Source organism: Protopterus annectens, chromosome 13.part0 (genome assembly GCF_019279795.1).
Source record: "Protopterus annectens isolate FY-2018-M chromosome 13.part0, PAN1.0, whole genome shotgun sequence".
In the NCBI taxonomy this organism is placed as follows: Eukaryota; Metazoa; Chordata; order Ceratodontiformes; family Protopteridae; genus Protopterus; species Protopterus annectens.
In genome coordinates, this window is record NC_056747.1 from 942,044,470 (window position 1) to 942,071,681 (window position 27,212).

General features: G+C 37.2%; 1 long non-coding RNA gene across 2 annotated transcripts in view; it reads left to right on the forward strand.

Moving 5' to 3' along the window:
• The window catches only part of LOC122787805, a 305,597-nt gene extending 292,047 nt beyond the window's left edge, over positions 1-13,550 (forward strand). For both annotated transcript variants that reach the window (XR_006362600.1, XR_006362601.1), the window contains exon 4: positions 13,174-13,550. This is a non-coding gene — a long non-coding RNA (uncharacterized LOC122787805). The remainder of the gene's footprint in view (positions 1-13,173) is intronic.
• The last annotated feature ends 13,662 nt before the right edge of the window (positions 13,551-27,212 follow it).

Below are 27,212 nucleotides of genomic sequence, written 5' to 3' on the forward strand. Positions count from 1 at the left end.
ATGCTGGGCATAATTTCCTATATCACCTGATGAATTGCCAACTGGCTTACTGACAGAACCCAAACTGTGAAAGTAGCTGACAGCAAATCCAGCTCCAGACAAGTGACAAGTGGAGTACCTCAGGGTTCAGTCCTGGGACCGCTCTTGTTTGGCATCTACTTCTCTGAAGTACAGGCCAACACTAAGGGACTCTGGCTAGCAAAGTTCACAGATGACTGCAAACTGGGAACCATTATTGAATCCACAAATTATGTGGATATTCTACAAAAGAGCCTTACAGAAACAGATGCTTGGTGTAAGAGCCATGGGCTCAAGCTTAATGCCAAGAAATGTATAGTTATCCCCTTTGGGAAAAAACATGTACCCATGAATTACCACATAGATGGCAGTACACTAAACACCAAAAGTGTGATGAGAGACTTAGGGACACAGGTGGGCAGTGGTCTCACCTTCGATAACCATATCGCCACAACAGTCAGGAAATCCTTCTATGTGGCACACCTCATCACTAAGGGCTTTTCATCCAGAAAAAAGGAGGTCATTGTCCCACTGTACTCATCCCTCATTAGACCCATTATAGAGTACAATGCCCCATTTTGTATGTACCTCACAAGACATCTGCAACAGCTGGAAAGGCCGCAGAAATACCTCACTAAAAGAATCACAAGCTTAAAGCAGATGCCCTATGCTGACCGTCTAAAAAACTCCAGCTTTACTCTGTGGCATATCGTCTACTCAGAGGTGATCTCTGCTTAACATACAAGGCCATGTCAAACCCTGAGCTGTTGGACATGCTCCACTTAAAGAAATCCCAATCCCTCAGAGCCACACGCTCTAGGAATCTAAACCTTGCCATCACAATGAACAAAACATGCTGGAGGGATAGGTTCCTGACCCAGAGACTCCCCATACTCTGGAATAGACTGCCCATACATGTCAAGCAGACTGCCTCATTGGCCGTCTTCAAAAGGCACCTTGACAATTGGATGGGAGATAGGAAATTCACCCCAGGGATCACATCAGTCACCCTGCTAGACTGGGGTCCAGGGAAGTAAATATTGTGGGAAGAAATATCCAGGGAATTGTTATGGCTAGGCTTGTATAGGCCTTAGGGCTGATAGTCTAGTACCAACCTGTGAACCTATGTAAAAGTAATTCTGCAAGTAAATATGTTTCAGATAGATGCAGTTGAATGTGATGATTAATACAGGTCAGTTTATGCTACATACATACTTCACAAGACATAATGGTCCTAAACACATAGTTGATATATGTGATGAGTCATGATGATTGCAACAAAGGTATTGTGCTCATCATACATATGCAAGTGAATTTTATATGAAATATATTCAGTGTCATGTCTATGAAAGTAGATATGCATTAGGTTGTATTGATCTGTAAAACATTAATCATATATGCTAAATAGCACAGTTTCATTATGTAAGACATACTGGTACATTGCTTACAATTAACAGGTTTAACATTATCAGTTTTCTTTAGTATTATAGTCCTATTCAAAACGTGTGAAATGGGCTTCTTACACCATTTTCAAAATGTATCTTGTAGCTGGATTCAATCCCTTAGTAGGATCTATTATTTATCTAAAGTCACTGTATTTATACCTTGTCCCACAGAGATAGTTCTATGACAGGTGCAATTTCTTCTCTCAGTACTGTCCATAGTGCTGAGGAAAATGCACCATTGCCAGGCATGTTTGAGCTACCTAAGGCAGCTTAGACTAAACTTTTAACTTTTTTCCTTCTGTATTGAATAAAAAATGTCTCACCATGCACAATTAACTCCAAAAATGAAAGAGACAACTGGAAAGCTAAAAATCCACTCTTTAATTAATCTACTGTGTGCACATTAAGTGCTTTTGTCCAGTTCCATAGACCTCATTGGAATGCATAAGCAATAACCTTTACAGCCTTAGATACATGATAACCTGACCACATGATCAATTAACCCCATAATAGCATACTTAAAGTCAAAATACCTATATAAAAACATTTTGAAAAAAGCTAACCATACAACTATGAGTTAAAACCTTTCAAGAAGCTTCTTTTTATATAAGAGACATATATGTTGATAAATATAAATATAAAAATACATCCATAAAAAAAAAAAACTTTTTACTCATGAGTATTATTAAACAATTTTCTAATGTGCATAAAACTTAAATCCTAAGATCCCCAACCCACCCTGGCATTATTAAAGGGCCCAGATTGCTTTTAATCTCAATAAACTCCTAATAGACACCACATCACTGAAACCTGAAATGTCATGGTGTGTCACCTAAGCTGCCATTTTAATTCCTTAAATTCTAGAAACTCAACTTTATTCAAAACTTTTTTATATATGTATTTTGGCTTTAAGTATGTTATTATGGGGTTAATTGATCATGTAGTCAGGGTATCATGTATATAAGGCTATAAAAGTTATTGCTTGTGCATTCTGATGAAGCCCATGGAATTGGACAAAAGCGCTTAATGTGCACACAGTGGATTAATTAAAAAGTGGATTTTTAGCTTTACGGTTGTCTCGTTCCTTTTTGGCCTTACATATTGAACCATGTTTGTGTGTTGCCAAGCGAAGAGCAAATGTACCTTAAGATGGAAAAAAAAGGATAAGTAAATATTGTGAATAATTGCAAAGTGATCTCTAACGAAGAGTCAAACAATGCTTCATGTGACTTATTCCTCTTGATTCACCTCAGTTACACCTTGTGCCACAGAGAAGATTACCTGACAGTCTATTTTCTTTAGTGATTACTACCCAGAGTGCTGCAAGCCACACAATGCTGTCAGGCATGTTTGAACTACCTTTGGCGGTCTAAACTAAATTTTTAAATTTTTTCCTTAAGTAGTGAACCCTGTTGTGTGCCACCAAGCAAAGAGAAAATGAACTTTAAAAAGAAGGGGAAAAGGAGATATTGTGAATAGTTGCAATGTGATCTCTACACAGGATTTGATCAATGCTTCATGTGGCTTATTTCTGTCAATTCACTTTAGTTACACCTTGCACCACAGAATTTGACATCTGTCATTTGGAATTTTGGAAGTAAGTACTCTCCCAGTTGCAGGGGGGCATACAATGATGCCAGGTGCATTTGAGCTACTTAAGGCAGTCTAAACTAATTCTTTCACTTTTTCCCTTAGGTAGAGAACCCTATATGCTTGATGTCAAGTGGAAAGCAAATGGAAAAGACACTGTAGAGGAATATACGCTAGAGAAAAATACAGAAAATAAATGAAATACAATGCATGTGTATATGTAGCAATGACCAGAGCAAGAAGTGCAACCAAGTGAAAAAGTATTCCTTCTCACATCTCCTTGCAACATCAGACATGTACTTTGTAGAACACATTATCAGACTTGTAGTTAATGACCAATAATGTGAAAGTGAACAGATTAATGATCACATGTTAGCAATACAGACAACAGTTGATTTTATGCACACAATGGTATCAGAAAATGTGATTAAATATGTATTCTGACAATTCTTTGTAAAAGTTTCATGTAAGCAGATTTGAGATATCCACCAGATATCCTTTATTTATAAGCTCACTGTACTTAACCTTGCACCAAAGATAAAGTTACCTGTCAGGTGTATTTTTTCCCTTAGTACTATCCAGAGTGCTGATGGCCAAGCAATGCCACCTGGCTGGTTTTTGTAACCTATTGCAGCCTAAACTAAAATTTTCACTTTCTTTCTTATGCCAGGAAAGTGAATTTCATGCTACTGAGTGGCATGCAAATGATACAAAAAAGACAAAAATTATTATAGATCAAATACTTTACATGCACATGTTTGACCACATTTATGTTGCAACAGGGACCTGTATGGATTTGAACCCTCAAACAAGACATGTATTGAAAGCAATCATTTTACATTATTTTCCAGAGCTGCCACAGACAAAGAAGTATATTAGCAAAGTGATAAATAGGTTAGATGTAATGATAAAGTGACATTGTATCAAGCCACATTGAAAGTGCAACAGAAATAAGTTATGGGAAGTTGTCTTTTCACATTTTACTGTGAATGTCTGGATGAATGGGATATTGCAAATGGTTAGCAGAAGCATGTATTCATATGATATAAAGACTGCAGATACTGCCTGTGTACCCCTTTCTATCCATCTGGTGCATCCTTTCTTTATCTATGTTTTCATAATGGCAACTCTATTTCTGTTTTCGCTCCCTGTGTTATATTTAACAATGCTTATAGTACTCCCTTTAATATGAACAACATTTCCTACTAAGGGCCAATAATTGTGTAATTTAAGCCAATATTTGACTGTTAGGACTGTCAATCTCCTGTATCAGTCAATGTACTTGCAGATTTTTTTATGTCTCTTCACCCTGACACACCCTAACTTGGTAACTATTAAAGAGGGGAGACTATAAAAGCCTATATTTTATGCAGTCAGGATAATCAGAGACACCTGCAATTCATTAACAGAGGACACTTCTCAATGCTTTTCCTTGCATTGCTAGATTGTGTGCATGTATTTCTGTAGTTCCTTTTACCATGTTTATATTCCCTACACTTAGTGCAGCTTTTGGAATTCAGGAATGCTATTGATTTCACACCTCATTTGCACGTTCACAGTGCTCACAGGGCTGACTCTGCACTATATATAAAGGTAATGGCGTAGCTAATGCCCTTGTATCATAATGAGGATACTATTTTGAAACACAGAGCTTGATACTGCTAGTAATAGAAGACTATGTAGATTTATCTATTTTTTGTGGTACTCTATTGTCAAGTTATGTTGCTATTTCTTAACTAATGCTTTTAGTTTAACATGAAAGGTGAAGTGCAATGATCGCTGAAAAGCATTTGTATAATTTTAGATTAATTTATTTTTATCCCTTCCTTTTGCCATAGCCATGTCTGCATTTCTACAATTATAGTACTGAATACTATGTGATCAGTTTATTATTTTATTTTGCATGTCATGCATTCACATCTGTTGGAGATGTTGTATTGTAAGTATGCAAGAAGGTATGGCATTTTTATTTGTGTTAGCAGGAAAAGAAAAATTTGTTCTGTTTTTGTATTTCTACTGGACTGAATTCCACAGTAGTAGCTATGACAGTTTTAACCGTTTCACACCTGAGATGGCACCAATGTCCCTAATGGACAGGAGCAATCTGAAAAATACTCAAGGCATAGGCACAAATCTATGACATCCTAATGCCCATAGGGGCATTATACAGGGTAAAATTGGGTTGTTTTGGCTAGACTTGTAAAGGATCTTGAGCTGCTAGCCTAGTAATCACATATAAACCTATGAACCTATGGTATTACTTTTCTGATGTTACATTTATAATTGTTATTGTTAATGAAGCAATGTATTACAAACTATAAACCTGCATTATCTCTATTACAGAAGAGTTATAAAATCAGTGTTGATTGTTGAGTTTTAAATATACTTCTTTTTTGTTGTGGAGGGTTGGTTGGGGTGGATTGGGGGCTAACTTGTACATAGTCATACTAATCACTTAATACATAGAAATTGTTTCTGTGCAAGTTGGCTGCATGCAGTCAGACAGAACTGAGCTCACAGCCATCCTGCCTGTTCATATATATCTTCTTCTTCTTTCGGCTGCTCCTGTTAGGGATCACCACAGCAGATCATCTGTTTCCATTTCTTCCTGTCCTCTGCATCTTGTTCTGTCACACCAACCACCTGCATGTCCTCTCTCACCACATCCATAAACCTTATCTTAGGCCTTCCTCTTTTCCTGTTACCTGGCAGCTTCATCCTTAGCATCTTTTTCCCAATGTACTCTGCATCCATCCTCAGCACATGTCCAAACCAGCGTAATCTTGCCTCTCTGGCTTTGTCTCTAAACCTTCCAACCTGGGTTGACCCTCTAATATACTTATTCCTAATCCTGTCCACCCTCGTCACATCCAGTGCAAATCTTAACATCTTTAACTTTGCCACGTCCAGCTCTGACTCCTGCCTTTTTGTCAATGCCACTGTCTCCAACCCATAAAACATAGCTGGTCTCACTACCCTCTTGTAGACCTTCCCTTTCACTCTTACTGGTACTTGTCTGTCACAAATCACCCCTGACACTCTTCTCCACCCACTCCTTCCTGCCTGTACTCTCTTCTTCACCTCTCTTCCACACTCACCATTACTCTGAACTGTTGATTCCAAGTATTCAAACTCATTCACCTTCACCACCTCTACTCTCTGCATCCTCACCATTCCTCTATCCTCCCTCTCATTCACACACATATATTCTGTCTTAGTCCTGCTGACCTTCATTCCTCCTCTCTCTAGAGCATATCTCCATCTCTCCAGGGTCTCCTCCACCTGTTCCCTACTCTCACTACAGATCACAATGTCATCTGCAAACATCATAGTCCACAGGGATTCCTGTGTGATCTCGTCTCTCAACCTGTCCATTAGCATTGCAAATAAGAAAGGGCTCAGAGCTGATCCTTGATGTAATCCCACCTCCTCCTTAAACACATTTGTCACTCCCACCGCAGACCTCACCACTGTCACACTACCCCATACATATCCTGTACCACTCTTACATACTTCTCTGACACTCTTGACTTCCTCATACTATACCACAACTCCTCTCTAGGCACCCTGTCATATGCTTTCTCTAAGTCCACAAAGACACAATGCAACTCCTTCTGACCTTCTCTGTACTTCTCCATAAACACTCTCAGAGAAAACATCACATCTGTAGTGCTCTTTCCTGGCATGAAACCATACTGCTGATCACTAATCATCACCTCCCTTCTTAACATAGCTTCCACTACTCTTTCCCATAACTTCATGCTGTGACTGATCAATTTAATCCCTCTGTAGTTACTACAGCTCTGCACGTCACCCTTATTCTTAAAAATCGGTACCAAAACACTTTTTCCTCCATTCCTCAGGTATCCTCTCACTTTCCCAAATTTCATTAAACAATCTAGTTAAAAACTCCACTACCATTTCACCTGAACACCTCCATGCTTCCACAGGTATGTCATCTGGACCAACAGCCTTTCCATTCTTCATCCTCTTCATAGCTATCCTTACATTCTCCTTGCTAATCCACTGCACTGCATGATTCACTAGCCGCATATCATCCAACCTTCTCTCCCTCTGATTCTCTTCATTCATCAGCCCCTCAAAGTACTCTTTCCATGTGCTCAACACACTCCCCTCACGTGTGAGTACGTTTCCCTCATTATCCTTTATCACCCTTACCTGCTGCACATCTTTACTTGCTTGGTCCTTCTGTCTAGCCAATTGGTAGAGGTCCTTTTCTCCCTCCTTAGTGTCCAACCTTTCATACAACTCTTTATATGCCTTATCCTTAGCCTTTGTGAACTCTCTCTTTGCCATGCACCTCATCTCCTTATACTTCTGAATACTTTCTTCATCTCTCTGACAATCCCACTTCTTCTACACCAACCTCTTTCTCTGTATACTCTCCTGTACTTCCTCATTCCACCACCAAGTCTCCTTGTCCTCCTTCCTCTTTTCAGATGTCACACCAAGCACCTTTCTAGCCATCTCCCTTACTAGCTCTGCTGTAGTTACCCAGCTATTCAGTAACTCTTCACTGCCACCCAGTGCCTGTCTTAACTCTTCCCTGAACCCCACCTCACAATTACCATTTTTCAATTTCCACTATTTGATCCTTGGTGCTGCCCTCACACTCCTCCTCCTGTTCTTGATCACCAATGTCATCCTACAAATCACCATCCTATGTTGCTTAACTACACTTTCCCCTGCCACCACTTTACAGTCTCCAATCTCCTTCAGACTGGCCCTTCTACATAAGATATAATCCACCTGTGTGCATCTTCCTCCACTCTTGTATATCACCCTATGCTCCTCCCTCTTGTTAAAATATGTATTCACCACAGCCATGTCCATCCTTTTCACAAAATCCACTACCATCTGACTTCTGCATTCCTTTGCTTAACACCATATCTACCCATCACTTCCTCATCCCCTCTTTTCCTTCACCAACATGCCCATTGAAATCTGCTTCAATCACCACTCTCTTACCCTTGGGTACAGTCATCACCACTTCATCCAACTCACTCCAAAATTTTTCTTTCTCATCCATCGCACACCCAACTTGTGGAGCATATGCACTAACAACATTCATCATTACACCATCAATTTCCAGCTTCATAAACATCACTCTATCTGACACTCTTTTCACCTCCAAATCACTCTTAGCATACTGTTCCTTCAGGATAAACCCTACGCTATTTCTTCTCCCATCCAAACCATGATAGAAGAATTTGAACCCACCTCCGATACACCTAGCCTTGCTCCCCTTCCATCTGGTCTCTTGCACATACAATATAGCAACCTTCCTTCTGTCCATCATATCAGCTAGTTCTCTCCCTATACCAGTCATACTGCCAACATTCAAAGTTCCGACCCCCCTCACTATCACAGTCCTAGCCATTACCTGCCTTCGGGCATGCCTTCCCCCTCTTCTTCTCCTTCGGCCAACAGTAGCCATATATATATATATATATATATATATATATATATATATATATATATATATATCATTTTTGTTTCTGTTTTCTGTTTCATCTCATACAAAAAGATATCTGTACCATTCTTCCCAGGACAGGATATGGCAGCATGTAGTTGATGACCTTAATGCTGTTGTATTGCATGGGAGGAGCTACTCCCAGATAAGACACCAGGCAACTTCCATGATAAACTTTGGTTGTTGTAGGGCCAATGCAATTGCCTAGAAGCAGGTGGCTATAGGGGTTGGTCCTGCTAGCGAACCACCACTGACTAAAACTGAGGAGTTTCTGTCTACTGTCAGAGATTAAGATTGCTGGTCAGAAGGTTCCACCAAACTCCTTGACATTGGTGTTGCTGTGGATGACAGACCCAGAGTGTCACGAGCAGACCTCCCAGGTATGCATGAAGCAAGTGTCATTATTATTATATCTTTATATGCATATATCTAAGATGTCTGATATATATATAAAAGGCTCTGCTTAGGGGTGAATATATATTTCTATATGAGAATAATCAGTTATATAACTTGTTTTTTTTTTTTTTTTCTTTACAGGTCCCACACTTGCCTTACCATTCTACAGATAACAGTTGTGTCTTTGGGTGTTGTCCCTGTCTGATGCCATCAGAACACAGTCATTACATGGTTAAGTAAAGGCTATGGTGCCTGACAGGCATTAGGTTTCCTATGTGTATGTGCATAGGATTTTAGATTTGAATTAGGTAGTGATTGTGTTTGCTATCCTTTGTCTCTTGGCCAGAGCTTGAACATACTGTACATGCTTCTGTCTGCCAGCACTATCTGCAGTTGGTGGTTCTCCCTCAGACCACTCATCTATACCTGCTGCTGCTGACCCTGACTGTGGTCCTTGACAGTGTGGTTCTGCCCCTTGCTGTCCTTGTTGAAGATGTTTCCTGAGAATTATATTGTGCAGCATTGCACAGACTGTAAGTATGTTGGCACAGATACCCGGGTCGTACTGTAGTGCCCTCCTGATGTGTCAAGATACTGGCACCTTGATTTAAGTATACCAAACACACATTCTATGATACTCCTAGTTTGTGCATGGACCTTATTGTATTCTTGCTCAATGGGGTTGTGTGGGTCAGTCGTGGATGTCACAAACCAGGACTCAAGTGCATAACCTGCATCCCGTACAATGCCTTGAAGAATGTCACCCCTAGCAAACCTGGTGTACAGCTCACAGGTATGCCATATGTGTGAACCATGGAAACTGCCAGGGATACCTGCACAGACATTGTAGATGATCACTTGAACTTTACAGGCAACCTGACAGTTTATAGAATGGGAACTTTTTCTTTTGATATACCTCCTTCCCTGTTTCCCAGGTGGGGTTATTATTTCTATGTGTGTGCAATCTATTGCCCCCAAAGCTTCAGGAAAGTATGCTACTGCATATAAATATTGCATGGTTCTTGCTCTGTGCTGTGGTGTTCATGGGAAACAGATATGCTCCCTTACATGTAGTAGCATTGCATTTAAAAACTGATGTAATATTCTAGAGGCTGATACTGTGACACCTCTAATATATCTCCTGTGGTTCTCTGGAATGTACTAGTAGCTAGTATACTTAATGCTACACATATCTTTGTTTCCACTGGGATGGGTTCTCCACAATTTTCCTGGCTTGAGGTGGATTGGCAGAGGCTGCATATTTCCTCCAGTGTTTTCCTGTTCACCTTGTATCTCTCAACAATTTCTGCTTCATGTAGTTTATGATAAGTTAAATGGAGTCTAAACACCCTTAAAAAAAGAGCAGCATGCCAATAGAACTAATGAAACTTGTGAAAACAAAATGGCTACACAGAAGGTGTCAAAATTCGCTAATAAACAATAAAAGCTATAAATAATATTTATTATACACATTATTCAAGGTAGGTACTTGAACTTGAATTTCTGGTTCTGATGAAGTCCATGATAATAGAGGTGGACGAAAGTGCTTAACCAACCTTGTATAACATGTATAATAAATATTATTTATAGCTTTTATTGTTTATTGGAGAATTTTGTCACCTTCTGCATAGTGTTTTTGGCTTTCAAGTCTAAACACCTTTCCTTTTCTTGCCAGGTCTGCCAGCAGCAAAATCATCACCCTGATTTAAAGCCTGTTGAATATACAGCATAACAATAGCAGCAGCAACCCCTAACATGTTTTTGGTCAGTATAATCATGTCTGTATTCCAAAGAGTTTTGGTGTTCATGGAGAAAGCCTACACTGAGTGTATACTACTGCTTTATAGCTTCCTAAATCGCTCCGCCAAGTCGGATTGGTTAATTAGCATGTACTTTGGCTCCTTACACTTTCATTAGCATATTCTGCCATGTATCTGCATTTGGTGGCTCTACACATTTCATACAGCAGCTTAATGAATTCCACATAGCATGTTTCATGTTGGCAGTGCTGTGTGATACCAATATGATTGCTACATTTCATGTAGCGATTTGATACACATCTTTACATGACAGAACATATCTCTCATAACAAACATTTTGGATTTATGTGCTAAAATGCATGAACATTTGATTATAATGAAGTGAAATTTGGTCATGCAATACGTTTTTTACAGCATGGAATAAACAGATTCTGCAACATTTTTTATACTATATTAACGGCCTGCTATATTATAGATATGTTATTTAATAGCTTCATTTTAGGACAATGCCAGATCTGAGGAAAAACACTATATATATATGTATATAGGGCTGATAAATTTAAGTCTAAGGTTCTGTTTTATAAATGTTTTGTTGATAACATCTTGTGGGCAGATGGTCAGCTCAAATTAGATGAGTTTATTGAATACCTGCATGGAACCACCAACTTCCTTGCTTTTAAATCTAATTCATCTCATATGGAGTGCTGCTTTCTGGTTGTACAAATTAGTAAAATGAATAATGATATCCATACATGTATTTATAAAAAGGAAGTTCAGAAAAATAGAAATACTCACAGAAAGAGCATGCATGCACTCCACATTTTTAAAGGCATTGTTAAGAGCCAGTTACTACGTGTTAGTAGGTTAGATACCAATTATATTAAATGTGAAGAACAAATGAATGAAATGATAAATGAGTTTGAGGATAGGGGTTATAAAAGGCAATTATTGGAAGAAATAGGTGCAGGTAATAAGTGATAGGCATAACTCTGCAAGGCCCTGTTTTGCACCATGGCATTCAGACCCTGAAGTTTCTATTAAATGCAATGAAGTCCAACCATTGCAGTATGTGACAACATATACAAGGAATGTGGAACATGTGAAAGAGATAATCACTAAGAATTGGAGGGTATTTGAAAATATGCCAGAGCTAAGGGAGATAGTGGGTGAAAAAACGTCCTTTAGTTAAAGGAATTGAACAAATCTGAAAATAAGTTTGTGTTATAACAATGCACCTTTAAATACATGTTTTAATATATAATAAGCTGGGGACTTATCCATGCCTTAATTGTGTTAACTGTAAGTACATAATAAGTGAGAATGTTTTTGTTCATCCAATAACAAGAAAGAAGTACAATTTTCTTGCTCGGCAACATGTAATACAATTAATGTTGTATATCTTGTTGCCTGTATGAGATGTACCTCCTTCTATGTTGGGAAGTGTAGTCATATTTTGAAAGGCTGGATCACAGAGAATCACTCTGAAGTACATAGAAAAGTTTCTAATAATGCTTTGGCAAAGCATATGATGGACAAAGGGGCTGACCATGAATTTGACTTTAGGGTCATCCAGATTATATATAAGAATTTGAGAGGTGGGGACATAAATAATAAGTTAGAAATATGTGAGCTAAATTTGATTTTACTGTTACAAGATGATGTAGAACCAGGTTTGAATGCTCATGATAGCATCAAACCTGTACTAAGAAAAAAAAAACAGATGAGCTTACTTTGGCATAATATTTTAAAAAATTTTCAGTATTTTTAATATATATTTTTTCATATATATTCCTATATTTCAGTTACTTGTTTATGTAGTTATGACTATTTTTGATATCACAATACGGTTCAATGTATTTATTTTTCATAATTACTTTAAGGTAGCGTTGTTGCCTCACAGTTACACGTTGCTCATTCGATTCTCAGTTAGAGCGTCTTCTGTGTGGCGACATGCGTGAATGGGCGTTCCTTCATTGAAGGTTGTGCGTTAGGCCCGCCAAGCCAGCACTTCAAAATCTACTGCCAATCATTAGCGGACTGGAGTTCCGCTGTGGCAACCCCTAACTGGGAAAAGCCGAAATAAGAAACTTTAAGGTTTTAACATGCTGAATTGTAATGCTGTTGTTTTAAATCAGAATTGGGCTGTGTCACATGACTGTATGAAGTTTATAAAATGGAAAGCTACTAAGTTACTTTAAAGCATTGAGGAAGGGTTTTTGCTAACCTGAAAGCTTTGCTGCATTTTACTTTGTCTGATAAAGTTTACTTTTGGATGTTTCCATAGTCCGAGGTTTGTTTTTTTGTTATTTAAGATCTGAGAAAAACACTTACTGCACTAATGTGGGGAAGAAACTGTGGCAAATGAAATCAAAGCTGAGTAGGGCTTGTATGATGAATTTCAGTGAATAATTAAGTAGAAACATCTCAAAAGACACTAGCTGAACACAATTTTTTCTGTTTTGTCTTTTAGGTCTCCTCTTTTGTTTGTCAAAGATGTACTGAAAGTGAAGATAGAAATGTTAAAAGTTATTGACAGCTGGCAGTCGTTTTATACACTGGAGACATTGCTTATGATTTTATTTATTGAACTATGAATAAATGATTACCCGTAGTACTTAGCATATTCTGTTGCCCTGTGAACCATTATTATACGGTCATTGCTGATGGCCAACCTGTGGCCATTTTTGATCATGCCAGGGAAATATATGATATTTAAAATAATACATAGTAAAGCTACCTATTATATCTGCTTGTTGTCTATTTTATAATAAAACAGACATACTCATTGTTGATTTTTAATCAGTGTTGTTTTATAATAAATCTGACAGTTTGTCTGTTTTGACTTTACCAGGCATATTTAACATTGTTTAATTTTTTTTGTGTTTTGAAATATGTCTGAAAAATGTGCAATCTGATTTTGCTAAATTGTTACAACAATTTGTAATCCCTTTTCTTCCTAACTACAGGGCCATCCAAATATCAAGCTCTTATTAATTAAAATACCAACAGTGCTATATAAAGAAACATAATTTAAGTCTTTCTTGAGTGTATGCTTTAATGCAGTTTCTCTGCACATCATTCTGACTTTCCTTGAAATGGCGTTATTTCCTTTTAGTGTTTGTGATAAAATCAGCAGCATCATAGAGGCTGTGATAAACAGGCATATTATACATCACGTCGATCACCACCAAATAATGTGATGAGCTTGGATATGGTCTCTGGATTCACACTGTTGCAAGTTAGTTAATATGGAAGTATTGACTCCCTTACATGTAGTAGCATTGCATTTAAAAACTGATGTAATATTCTAGAGGCTGATACTGTGACACCTCTAATATATCTCCTGTGGTTCTCTGGAATGTACTAGTAGCTAGTATACTTAATGCTACACATATCTTTGTTTCCACTGGGATGGGTTCTCCACAATTTTCCTGGCTTGAGGTGGATTGGCAGAGGCTGCATATTTCCTCCAGTGTTTTCCTGTTCACCTTGTATCTCTCAACAATTTCTGCTTCATGTAGTTTATGATAAGTTAAATGGAGTCTAAACACCCTTAAAAAAAGAGCAGCATGCCAATAGAACTAATGAAACTTGTGAAAAAAAATGGCTACACAGAAGGTGTCAAAATTCGCTAATAAACAATAAAAGCTATAAATAATATTTATTATACACATTATTCAAGGTAGGTACTTGAACTTGAATTTCTGGTTCTGATGAAGTCCATGATAATAGAGGTGGACGAAAGTGCTTAACCAACCTTGTATAACATGTATAATAAATATTATTTATAGCTTTTATTGTTTATTGGAGAATTTTGTCACCTTCTGCATAGTGTTTTTGGCTTTCAAGTCTAAACACCTTTCCTTTTCTTGCCAGGTCTGCCAGCAGCAAAATCATCACCCTGATTTAAAGCCTGTTGAATATACAGCATAACAATAGCAGCAGCAACCCCTAACATGTTTTTTGTCAGTATAATCATGTCTGTATTCCAAAGAGTTTTGGTGTTCATGGAGAAAGCCTACACTGAGTGTATACTACTGCTTTATAGCTTCCTAAATCGCTCCGCCAAGTCGGATTGGTTAATTAGCATGTACTTTGGCTCCTTACACTTTCATTAGCATATTCTGCCATGTATCTGCATTTGGTGGCTCTACACATTTCATACAGCAGCTTAATGAATTCCACATAGCATGTTTCATGTTGGCAGTGCTGTGTGATACCAACATGATTGCTACATTTCATGTAGCGATTTGATACACATCTTTACATGACAGAACATATCTCTCATAACAAACATTTTGGATTTATGTGCTAAAATGCATGAACATTTAATTATAATGAAGTGAAATTTGGTCATGCAATACGGTTTTTACAGCATGGAATAAACAGATTCTGCAACATTTTTTATACTATATTAACGGCCTGCTATATTATAGATATGTTATTTAATAGCTTCATTTTAGGACAATGCCAGATCTGAGGAAAAACACTATATATATATGTATATAGGGCTGATAAATTTAAGTCTAAGGTTCTGTTTTATAAATGTTTTGTTGATAACATCTTGTGGGCAGATGGTCAGCTCAAATTAGATGAGTTTATTGAATACCTGCATGGAACCACCAACTTCCTTGCTTTTAAATCTAATTCATCTCATATGGAGTGCTGCTTTCTGGTTGTACAAATTAGTAAAATGAATAATGATATCCATACATGTATTTATAAAAAGGAAGTTCAGAAAAATAGAAATACTCACAGAAAGAGCATGCATGCACTCCACATTTTAAAGGCATTGTTAAGAGCCAGTTACTACGTGTTAGTAGGTTAGATACCAATTATATTAAATGTGAAGAACAAATGAATGAAATGATAAATGAGTTTGAGGATAGGGGTTATAAAAGGCAATTATTGGAAGAAATAGGTGCAGGTAATAAGTGATAGGCATAACTCTGCAAGGCCCTGTTTTGCACCATGGCATTCAGACCCTGAAGTTTCTATTAAATGCAATGAAGTCCAACCATTGCAGTATGTGACAACATATACAAGGAATGTGGAACATGTGAAAGAGATAATCACTAAGAATTGGAGGGTATTTGAAAATATGCCAGAGCTAAGGGAGATAGTGGGTGAAAAAACGTCCTTTAGTTAAAGGAATTGAACAAATCTGAAAATAAGTTTGTGTTATAACAATGCACCTTTAAATACATGTTTTAATATATAATAAGCTGGGGACTTATCCATGCCTTAATTATGTTAACTGTAAGTACATAATAAGTGAGAATTTTTTGTTCATTCAATAACAAGAAAGAAGTACAATTTTTCTTGCTCGGCAACATGTAATACAATTAATGTTGTATATCTTGTTGCCTGTATGAGATGTACCTCCTTCTATGTTGGGAAGTGTAGTCATATTTTGAAAGGCTGGATCACAGAGAATCACTCTGAAGTACATAGAAAAGTTTCTAATAATGCTTTGGCAAAGCATATGATGGACAAAGGGGCTGACCATGAATTTGACTTTAGGGTCATCCAGATTATATATAAGAATTTGAGAGGTGGGGACATAAATAATAAGTTAGAAATATGTGAGCTAAATTTGATTTTACTGTTACAAGATGATGTAGAACCAGGTTTGAATGCTCATGATAGCATCAAACCTGTACTAAGAAAAAAAAAACAGATGAGCTTACTTTGGCATAATATTTTAAAAATTTTTCAGTATTTTTAATATATATTTTTTCATATATATTCCTATATTTCAGTTACTTGTTTATGTAGTTATGACTATTTTTGATATCACAATACGGTTCAATGTATTTATTTTTCATAATTACTTTAAGGTAGCGTTGTTGCCTCACAGTTACACGTTGCTCATTCGATTCTCAGTTAGAGCATCTTCTGTGTGGCGACATGCGTGAATGGGCGTTCCTTCATTGAAGGTTGTGCGTTAGGCCCGCCAAGCCAGCACTTCAAAATCTACTGCCAATCATTAGCGGACTGGAGTTCCGCTGTGGCAACCCCTAACCGGGAAAAGCCGAAATAAGAAACTTTAAGGTTTTAACATGCTGAATTGTAATGCTGTTGTTTTAAATCAGAATTGGGCTGTGTCACATGACTGTATGAAGTTTATAAAATGGAAAGCTACTAAGTTACTTTAAAGCATTGAGGAAGGGTTTTTGCTAACCTGAAAGCTTTGCTGCATTTTACTTTGTCTGATAAAGTTTACTTTTGGATGTTTCCATAGTCCGAGGTTTGTTTTTTTGTTATTTAAGATCTGAGAAAAACACTTACTGCACTAATGTGGGGAAGAAACTGTGGCAAATGAAATCAAAGCTGAGTAGGGCTTGTATGATGAATTTCAGTGAATAATTAAGTAGAAACATCTCAAAAGACACTAGCTGAACACAATTTTTTCTGTTTTGTCTTTTAGGTCTCCTCTTTTGTTTGTCAAAGATTTTGCCACTGAAATATGTACTGAAAGTGAAGATAGAAATGTTAAAAGTTATTGACAGCTGGCAGTCGTTTTATACACTGGAGACATTGCTTATGATTTTATTTATTGAACTATGAATAAATGATTACCCGTAGTACTTAGCATATTCTGTTGCCCTGTGAACCATTATTATACGGTCATTGCTGATGGCCAACCTGTGGCCATTTTTGATCATGCCAGGGAAATATATGATATTTAAAATAATACATAGTAAAGCTACCTATTATATCTGCTTGTTGTCTATTTTATAATAAAACAGACATACTCATTGTTGATTTTTAATCAGTGTTGTTTTATAATAAATCTGACAGTTTGTCTGTTTTGACTTTACCAGGCATATTTAACATTGTTTAATTTTTTTGTGTTTTGAAATATGTCTGAAAAATGTGCAATCTGATTTTGCTAAATTGTTACAACAATTTGTAATCCCTTTTCTTCCTAACTACAGGGCCATCCAAATATCAAGCTCTTATTAATTAAAATACCAACAGTGCTATATAAAGAAACATAATTTAAGTCTTTCTTGAGTGTATGCTTTAATGCAGTTTCTCTGCACATCATTCTGACTTTCCTTGAAATGGCACATTATTTCCTTTTAGTGTTTGTGATAAAATCAGCAGCATCATAGAGGCTGTGATAAACAGGCATATTATACATCACGTCGATCACCACCAAATAATGTGATGAGCTTGGATATGGTCTCTGGATTCACACTGTTGCAAGTTAGTTAATATGGAAGTATTGACTAAACTGAAGACCATATGTTAAATGTACACGACTGTCTCTAGTAATAGCCAAAAGTTATCATACCAGTATATGCTTTACACTGTACAACTGCAGATTACAGTTATAACCCACCGGTCTCCAGAATTTCACCTTCCTTATACTGAGGATAGTGTCTCTAGTAATAACCAACACTTATCATACCAGTGTAAGCTTTACACTGTAGAACTGCAGATTAGAGTTATAACCCATGGCACTCCAGAAATTTAATTTTCCTTATACTGAGGATAGAACTTTTCCATGCAATCTTACCACCAGTAGCTGACACTTGTCCAGAGTTGTTTTGCAAACAAACATGCATCAGCATCTTTTCATTCAGTTTACAGTAACACTTCTACCAGTCAGGCTACCTTTGTAAAACCAAAGAATACAAATTACTGTTTACTCTGAAAATAAGCCAGCCATTAAATCTTTGAATGTTAGCATTCGGCTCTGAGCCTTAACTCTTTGATAGGGAGATGGATACAAAACAGTTTATAATGCTAGTTCAATGCAGATTCCCATAAGCTTATAAATAAACTCACCAGACATAAGTATTTAAAACTGAATAGTGAAACCCTTTATTGAAATAAATACAATAAAACATTTGAATTCAGATATAAATATAAACAGAAATATTTTTGCACAAAAAATTTAAAATAGAAGTTTCGAACAGGCACAAGATGTAGCAAATTCTATCTGTTAATCTGGACTATAATTCATTTTTTATAAAGCTATACTGTACCCCATCTGTCTCTAGCTTTCAAGATCAGAATAGAATCTGCAGTGCTCTTAATGGCAGGTCTATGGTATATCGCTTTCAGCATTCTCCAAAAATAATATTAATCAATTCTCAAGTAAAAGGCCTCTCTTACTCTCACTTTTTATGAGCCTCAGGCATTATTTCCTGTAAGATTCAAATTTTAGTTCTGGAAGATCTTTTTTTGATTCCACTGTTATATACCTCTGAGAGGGAAATCTCAAATAAGGTAATGACCTTTCACAATAACAGTTTGGAAGGATTAGGCTTCAAAAACTATAGGTATGCATACCACATCTACTTTCACTGTCATACCACAGTGCATTCCCATAGTAGAAATGTCCAGTTTTTACATGTAGTTTCACATAACACTTTTTAAAAATATACATAATTAATGAAAATGCAATTACAACATGTATGTTTTAAAGAATTGCTTACATTTGCCTTAATCCAATGCAGCTTTAGTACAACTTATTTCACTTTTCCTGCATTTCTCTTCTGAAAGAACAGTTACATTTTCCCAATCTTACTATGGTCTTTTTAAATTTCTTTCTCCTTCCAAGGCTTGAGTGAGCTTTCTTGAGAAACCCTCAGGAAATGGAGACTGAGAGTAAGATAATTTTTCCCAGAAGTAATATTACTCAGTTGCTTGTCCAGAAAGGCTGTCTTTGTTTACATTATTGACATTACTCTTGTGCAGGATGGTAATGTTAGATGATTAAATCCCAAACTCTAAGAAACTTGCAGTTCTGCCCATTGGTTCTTTGCAACAGCTTAGAGATTCTGATTTGTTACTGCTGTGAATTTTCCACCATACAAATAAGATAGGAGAGTTCACTCTATTCTCAACCATTTCTCTTCCAAAGCTGCATACAATTCTTCCTTGGCTAGAGTTTAGGAGTAAGGCACACTACTGGATGTTCTTCAATCTCTAAATAATTCTAACTGATTTTAGCTTCCAAGCATGGTCTGAAACATCCACTTCCACAACAAACTTTTTACTATTATCAGAACTATCTAGTAAAGATAGCTAGCTCAAGGCCTTAGCCCATAATTCAGCATTGATCTTGTGTTTCTGTTTTTCAGAGGTTACCTGGGAGCACTGTCCAGTTAAGTGACTTGCTCCGAGACAAATTCTGGGATTCATGAACAATCATGTAGGCTTCGTGCAAAGCCTACATGGTGTTTGCGTGTTATAGAGATGCGCAGCGTGCTACTCACACATGCATGCTGCTCATCATGCTAACACAAATGCAAGCACATTTCCATGGCCAGCAACAGCGTTCGTGGCTAGGAAACTGTGTTCATCAGTATGGACACAGACAATAAGCAAACAGGTTTGTCTATGGGCAAATCTGTTAAGCATGCTCACATGAACAGTATGAAGAGCTACATAAGGCAAATAATGCATGTTGTATTCAGGCAGGCAAAGTATATTGAGTGTACTGTGTACATAAATGAAAAGGCAAGGACAACTACAATACATGGGTTACCAGGCAAGAAAGTGTACTGAAGACAATGTGCACAGAAATCACAGAGATGTGTACAGAAATATGTAAGAGGCGGAAGGTACATTTATTTTGTTTATTTATCTTATTTATTTGACATTCGTTTACTGACATGGTCCAATTGCACATAAAGACCATTTTCAGTGGAGGCATGGGGAGAAAAGCTCCAAGTACAAGTTAACAGTCACACATTATTTACAAAATATAATAGCTGAAGTTCCAAGAAGATACATAATAAACACAGAAGTAGTCAAAATACATAGTGGTAGACAATCATATTACATACAAAAGATAATTTAAACTTTATATGAGATTTATATTTCAGCTTCAATGATCAAAGTAGATATGGCATTTGAATTTTATATACAAACATTGTCTAATGTATTGTAGAATAGCTCAGTTATGCAGAACAGTTATTTGCCTAAAAGGAAGGTGAGTAAATGGAGAATGTATAGGGACAAGAGAAAGGTGTTGTGTAAGGCTGAAAAGGAGGTACTAAGAGAGATATGTTAGGAGTATGTATGATACAAGGAGTAAAAAAGTATAAGGAAGAGGGAGATATGTTAGGAGTATGTATGGTACAAGAACTAGGTAGGTATGAGGAAAGGGAATGTGAGATAGGGAGAGTACAGGGGAGAAGAGCTGTTAGGAGGTATACAGGTGTGGAAAAAATTAGGTGTGATAGAATGGAGTTAGCCGCTGTGAGTACGTAAAATATATGGTAAAATCTGCAGAGAAGGTAATAGAGGGAATGATGAAAGCTAAATTATAGGAGCAATGGTGTTCAGCTAGGAGATGGGCATGAGCAGAGCTAGGAGTCAGCTAAGTGAGTCTTGAGAAGATTTTTTAACTGTGAGGTGTTCTTAGCAGCTATCATATGTTGAGGGATAGAGTTCCACGTCCTGGAGATACGGTTGGAGTAGAGTGAATCCCCAAAACTGTTATTAGATTTTGTGACTTGTAGTAGAAATTTGTAGTAGATTTTGAAGTGCTGGGCACTTCTCAGGTTGGTACGCCACAGTATGTGCAGTTGTAAGTTGGTGAAGGTTAAGAGATTGGCTCGTTCTAGCCAGCTAAGTTGATATAGTGCAATGCGGTGGTGGGATCTATATGATGAATTAGTGGAAAATCTAGCAATCTTGTAGCAGGCTTTAAGCATCGCCAGGTCTGAAGATAAAAGAGGTGTATAGCAGGGTAGAGAGCAGGTAGGTCCAGGCAATAGGTAGTCTACTCGAGTTGGTGAGTTATGGTTTGATTCTGTATAGAAAGCAGAGTTTTATGTGAACCTTTTTAGTGATTAGAGATAGATGTTTATTGAATCTCATGTTATTATCAGTAGTGACTCTGAGCAGTTTTGTGTGAGATACAGCAACAATCTTGATATTGTATGATAAATAGATAAGAAGGAGGATATGCATTCATGGGTTTTGCTATTTGAAAAGAGCATTAGTTTAGTTTCATTGGGATTAAGAATTAATTGAGAGTTAGAGAGTCAAGATTCTGCAGCTGAGAAGGATTTTTGGGTTATTTCTTGGAGTTGTTAGGGGTGCAGCCAGATGAACCTGGAGTCATCTGCATAGTGTACAATAGCGGTGAGATGGATAATGGTATGGAGTTTATTGGTGAAGAGAGTGAAAAGAAATTGACCTAGGATTGAACTCTGTGGAAGGTTGACTGTGACAGGTAACAGGAAGATGTCACATTGCCATTTGACAGCTTGTTGCAGATTAGATAGGTAATTTTGAAACCATGCAAGGGCAGCTTAGCTTAGTTTTAGGGATAAGAGTTAATTAAAATGTTTTTGATGGGAGATGGTGTCAAATGCTTTGGACATGTCTAGGAAAATGGAAGATACTAGATGTTCATTATTTTTGAATTCATTGATTGTATTGGTGAAACTTAATAGGGACGTAGTGGTACTATGTTAGGGTCGAAAGCTGTATTGGGTATTGGATAGCAGGTTATTGCTTTATATGTATTTCATGAGTTGTGGGTGAATGCATCTTTCTAGAATTTTGGATAGTGGAGATAAAATTGCTATTGATCAATAATTTGAGAGCTATGTAGAGAGTCCATCTTTACATAGTGGGATGATGTAGGATATTTTCCATATTTTGGGAACATATTGTTCTGCGATACAGTGGTTGATCAATATAAAGACAGGATAAGAGACAGCACTGGTGGTCATTTCAGATATTCAGTAGGCAAATTGTCAGCAGTGAGGGATGTGAGTTTATGTTTGTTTAGCATTTTTTGATGGTGCTGGTTTGGATGGGCTTGAGGGAGAAGGCAAAGGTAATTTCCTCAGTTCCTATAGGTATGATTAGTGAAGCATTCCTGTTACTTTTGGCTAGTGATAGTATGGAGTTAATAAAATATGTATTGAAATGAGTAGTGATACTGTCTATAGTATTTGTAGTGGTTGGGGTTGGAGTCAAGGAATGGTCAGGTTGTTGTATTTGCTTTAAAGCAGTCCAGATTTTTTGAGGATCATTTTGGTGTTTTTGTTGGAAGTCTTTTTATCATTTATGATCTGTTTTTTTGGTTTTATTTCTTAGTTGCCGGTAATAATCTAGGGTGGCTTGTTTTTTATTTGCCTGATATTGTGCCCAGGCTTTTTCTATAAGCTTGAGTAACTGTATGGTATCGTTTGCAGCCAGGGTGCATAATTTAATTTTACCTTGACAGTCCTAGTAGATGCTAGGCTATTGAGTATGTCTAGAAATGTGTTGTTAAAATATTCCACAGCAGAATCTAGGTAGAGTACTTTTAGTGGGGACCAGTCACAATGCTGGGGATGGATATACATGTTGTGAATTTGTCTATATGTAGTGTTTTTTTGTTTTGGAGGGGTGCAGTCATTTCCTTGAGCAGATAAGTAGGTAGATGGTCGCTGATGCTATCAGGGAGGCAGCCTGATTAATAGGCAAGTGAGGGTTTGATGGTTAGAATCTAGTCTAGAATTGACTGTCTATTACTGTTTTTGTTAACTCTATTTGGAGGTAGTATTAGTTGGGAGAATACATGCAGGTTGATGAAGTTTGAGGGGGTTGTCTGACAAGTGAACCAGTCAGTATTGAAGTCTTCCATTATTATGGTTTCCTGATTAAATGTTCAGAAAGTCCAGTGAAGAAAGTCCTCAATTATGGGTGGGCTGTTACCAGGAAGGATGTAAATTGCTATAAAAGTTATATGCTTATTGGGATTCATTTTGAGTCATGCAAATAATATCTTGGTGTTATTGAGTTGTGGGGGGTTGTATCTAAGTGGTCTAGTTTAATTGTACTCTTATAAATTATAGCTATTCCTCCACCATGTTTGTGTACTCTGTCTAGTCTGTGGATGTTGTAGCCTGGGGTTAAGATTTCTTTGTCACTTATCTGAGGTTTCAGCCAGGTTTTGGTTAGAACTGCTGTGTCAGGGGAGTAGAGTGAGAGAGAAGCATGAAATTTGTGTTTTTTGTTTGCTAGGCTTCTGAGGTTCATATTGAGAAGTAAAAGGTCAGTTCTGTTTAGGATAGATTAGTAGAGATATGGGGTTGTGTAAGGGGCATTGTGTAAGGTTTTTGTTGATTGATTTTGGGGCCAGGATTATGGTGGAGATCACTGCTAAATTTGAAGTTAACTAGTACATGCAGAAAAGGGTGTGAGTGTTTGAGTGTTAGTTTAGTGTATTTATGAACTCGGGTAATTGGGAGTTAACATGCATATCTGTATGTGAAAAATGATGTCCTGGTGATATTAAGGAGATTTGGTGTGTGTGAACATTTATGGATAGAGTATGGGGTAGAGAAGGGAGTAAAGTGGTAGGTGAGGAAAATTTTGTGACTAATTTAATGTGATGGGATGTTAAATAAGAGGCCAACATGAGGAGAATTAGGAGGGAAGTGTGGAAGAGTAGCATTGTGAGATTTGGGATGTTGAAAGTTGTGTTTTAGTTTAAGGAGAACAAATTAGCAATGTTATAAGTAAGGTGCATGAACTGGATTAGGATGAGAAGTAATTAATTAGAGTTGTGATTGGGTGGAAGGATTAAGAGGGCAGACTGATTTACTGGTTTAATGAGAAGGGCTGTACTTAATGAGTTAATTCTGGGTGGTGATGGAGTGGAGTTTGTGATTGCATAATTGAATATGGTAGGAGTGGTCAGGGTAAAATAAATGTTGAAGTAGCGGGGGTGGGTGAGAATTAGGAGAGTAGGGTATGGGAGCGGAGTGAGCCTGAGTATAGTGGGCTAGCCCTAGTTCAAACTTGTGCAGGACAGAAAAGATAAAAAAAAAAAAAAACAATATCATTAAGCTTTTGAATTAAGCTTTTACATTTCATTTTCAGTTATATGTATGGTAGTCAAAGTTGTGCTATAGAAAACAGAGGAATTAATCTGGGCAAAAGTGAGAAATAGTGAAGATGGGATGTAATGAAACATATGGCTGTAGCTGCTGCTAGATGTAATGTCTACTAATAAATATAGGAGAAAAAGCAACCAGAACACTGGGACTGCAATAACCTAGAAGTTGTAAGGTCTTATAATAAATATGGGAGAAATGCAACCAGAATACTGTGACATCAATAACCTACAGAGTGTAAGGGTTAAGAAAAATATGGTAGAAAATGCAACCGGAGCACTAGGACTGAACTAACCTAAAGAGTGCAGGGTAATTAGGCTGACTAGGTATATATATATATATATATATATATATATATATATATATATATATATATATAGATATATATATATATATATATATATATATATATATATATATATATATAGAGAGAGAGAGAGAGAGAGAGAGAGAGAGGGATGTGAGGAAATTGTCCAACAGGGATATACACCTTTGGTATGTAATAGAGTAACTATAAGGTTCAGGTACAGGGAGTATCAGAAACAAGAAGGGGAGCCTAACAGTGATGTGCTGTAGCTGCTGCTAGTTGGTACAACTAATGGAAAAACAGTTAAATATTACACATACATTAATGAACTGTTTGTAGATAGTAGTAGGAACTGTGTGGGTGCCACTTGAGGTAAAATGCCTCTTCCAGTCAGGAGAAGACAATAAAAATCATATGCAGTCAATGGATTTTGGACCTAGAACAAGAGAGAAACAGGAGTTAAGCTTGTTTATTCAGAAGGAGAAAATGTGTTAGCAGAGTGGAGAATGTTTGCTTAAGCCAAGTTACGTGCTATCAAGAAGGAAAATGAGTAACTGAATGGTGTGACAGAGTGTAGCTAGAGCACAGGGAAGGTTCCAAGGGGGTGGGACAGCTGTAGAGGTTCCAAGGGGGTGGGAGAGCTGTAGAGGTTCCAAGGGGGTGGGAGAGCTGTAGGGAGCGAATAGGCAGAATAGAACATCTGTGCCAATATAGAAACAGAGTGCAGGAGGAAAGGAAAGGGATTATTGCCAGACAACAGTAGGGCGAAACCAGAGAGAAGGACAAAATCAGCACAGCACAATACAATTCACTTCAAAAACATATAGCAAAATAGTATTAGATAATGACCATGTCATAACTGGAATACATAGCAAGCCTTTCAACTAGTACACCATAGCAGTTATCATGCAGAAATTGAATTATGACATCTTCTCAATGTTCAAATTCTAATACGATAATTGATGTGAAGGTGCTTATGTTACAAAGATAACTTTTTAATATTAAAAGTTTGCAATACTTATGTCAGAATAATTAATGGTTGTCACAATTCCCAAGCAAATGTAGATTACAGCAGGCATGATTTTATAGGATGGGATGGTTACATAAATTCATATCATAAGAGAGGAGAATTACATGATATATGGATGTCATTAACATGCTGAGTTGAGATGACAGTTCAAAAGGACAGTGTATATATAATGGGATATTTGCACAGCATGCATTTCATCCATATAACATGTTGTGAAATAGGAATGGCTCAGAAGCCACAATCTCCTTTTGCAAAAATCAAACCCAAGCCATCAATGTCAACACTGACCTGTGTGTAAACTGTGTATGCCACAGAAATAGGTCTAACACATGCACAAAGAGGAGCACCCTTGGAGGGAATTATGCACCTCAATATTATAATAGTTATGCTTCCCATATGCAGGTGTTTGTGGTGTTCAAGTGTGGGAGCAGAGTGTGACATACATAATAGCCTTGCATAAGGCACGCCTGCCTGACATAGTTACTGTGCTGATAGATAAGAACAGATGCAAACCCCACATCATGATACAATGTATTCCCCAGATCTGTGTATTGTCTGCATCTGCCACAGGAGGTGGCAATGGGTATTGTGACAAATAAACAAAATGAATGTGTAAATTAAGAAAGAATCCCTGAGAATGAATGTCATATCAGCAGGTCAGACTGATGGCAATTAAATGAGTATGCTGATGTACACAGAAAGGTAATCAGTCCTGTATCAATATTCCATGGCCAAGGATAGCTTGCTTGTATGTCTGTATATATACCACCCAAGAACTGGAGCACAACTGTGTATAACACAGTACTCAATACATATGCCAAGGTAGTACTTCCACCATTATATTGGCAGAATAAATATGTACTTTCAGGAAATCAAAGCTATGTTCATGTGTTCATGTAACATATCAAGGCATAACACTGATGTGATGTAATGGTTGTTCTGTGACATTGGTACATTCATACTAAATGAATCCATATGCTAGAAGTGAACATTAAACTGCTCAACGACTCCAAATAATAAGGCAGCTATTAATTACATTTATCACAGTGGAACTGTTATCACAGCTGTTGAACTCCACCTATGTGAATTTATTCAATCATCTGTACTTTATTTGCCCATAATTTTTATCTGCTAAAATTGATGGGGGAGGCCTCTCTTTACAAAGTTCAATTGGGAAGGATGTCCTTCCAGAAGAACAGATAAGGACATAAATGTTTACAGTCACTCAGTGCTGGTTTATAACACTTGCCTAGGCACTGAGAAAGTCAACACCATAGCGGAATCAATGAATGTGCCATGATATA